Source organism: Eumetopias jubatus, unplaced genomic scaffold (genome assembly GCF_037043125.1).
Source record: "Eumetopias jubatus isolate StellerSeaLion01/CBP00866 unplaced genomic scaffold, mEumJub1_p1.0 scaffold_8, whole genome shotgun sequence".
Lineage (NCBI taxonomy): Eukaryota > Metazoa > Chordata > Mammalia > Carnivora > Otariidae > Eumetopias > Eumetopias jubatus.
Genome location: NW_028274814.1, coordinates 847006 through 848657, shown reverse-complemented (window position 1 = coordinate 848657; position 1652 = coordinate 847006). Strand labels below are relative to the sequence as shown.

General features: G+C 32.9%; 1 pseudogene; it reads right to left on the bottom strand.

Moving 5' to 3' along the window:
- Nucleotides 1-640: 640 nt before the first annotated feature.
- Nucleotides 641-990, bottom strand: LOC114222369 (NADH dehydrogenase [ubiquinone] 1 alpha subcomplex subunit 5 pseudogene; annotated as a pseudogene).
- Nucleotides 991-1652: the final 662 nt, after the last annotated feature.

Below are 1652 nucleotides of genomic sequence, written 5' to 3'. Positions count from 1 at the left end.
AAAACATGAGAAGACAAATAAAAAGCACAATTATTAAAATAAATGTAAGTAAAAATTACCCTATTGAAAAATTAAGGCTTTATATTAATAGAAAGAAAGTTCATATATATTCTATCTCTAAGACATCACTCTTCAAACAAAAGTGAAAGAACAATGTTGAAATGTAGGATAGATCATGATCTACAGTGCAAATGAAAACCACCAGAAAGCAGGTGACAATATCAACATCAAACAAAGAAGAATTCAAAGTAGACACATATTAAATATGAGAAAAAATGTTATTTTGAGATAGAAAATATGATTTAGAGTGAAGATGAGCAGAAATGTACCACTATGGGGGCGCCTGGGTGGCTCAGTCATTAAGCATCTGCCTTTGGCTCAGGTCATGATCCCAAGGTCCTGGGATCGAGCCCCACATCGGGCTCCCTGCTCCATGGGAAGCCTGCTTCTCTCTCTCCCACTCCCCCTGCTTGTGTTCCCTCTCTCTTAAGGGAAAACACTGGCAAATATAGTAATGTGATTCCTCATATTAGTGAGAAAAATACATGGCTGTGTAACTAATTAAAAACTAAACAGTTATAATTCAGCAACCATTTAAATACATTAGTTTCCCATCAACACACTAGACATTTAATGATAATTATATTGGCCATTTCCATTGGTTGGCAGGAGGCTCTTCTGCTAAAGGCTTCCATGGTTTCCACTGTATCATTTTTCTTGCCAGACCTAGTTCATTTCAGCCTGAAGAAGCACCTCTTCTAGGTAGCCACCCTGAACTTGGTCTTCTAATTTCTTAATATCTGGTTCTGGTTTAACTATACTTAGCTTCTCATTTCTAATCTGTTCTGTATACTTTCTATATACTGCATTTTTAGGAATTTGCTCAAGAATATCAAGAATCTTTGTGTACAATATTCTTAGCCTCTCGTGTGGACTTTCACATATAACCAATCCCACAAGGCCAGTGGTCTTCTTCAGCAAATCCACCATGACAGCCGTTCAGCATCCATTCTTATGAAATTTTTTAAAAGACCAAATCCATGGTAACTAGATATAGTTATGTAATAAGATGTTTTATCTGAACCAAGAGCAATATGCTGAATGGAGGGTACACTCCAGGATGTTCTGTTAATAACAAGAACAAAATACCAATGCCTGCTTTCACCTCTACAATGAACAGTGTTCTGAAAGTCCTAACAAGTATAAAAAGAGAATAAAAAGAAATAAGAATCCATTCACTTTGGAATGAACCTGCCATTAGTTACTGTTTTTTTTTAGTATTATAGAAAACATAAGATAATCAATTGCAAAATCCTTTGAACTAATAAAAATTTAAATAGGTGGCCACTTATTTAGTAAATATACCAAAACATAATAGCTTTCCTGTATACCAGTTAGAAAATACAATAGAAAAATAAACATTATATTCGCAATAGCAAATAATCTTTAAATTATTTAAGAATAAACTTAATAAAAGACATATAAGACATATGTAATTACGAAACTACACTGAATGTCATAGAATAAGAGCTGAATAAAAGAAGTGACATGCTATTTTCCTGTATGGTATGAATAAATAATTTAAATGTTAAATCTTTAAAAATTAATCTATAGATGTAATTCTAATACAAAACTCCTGGTATAGTTTAATT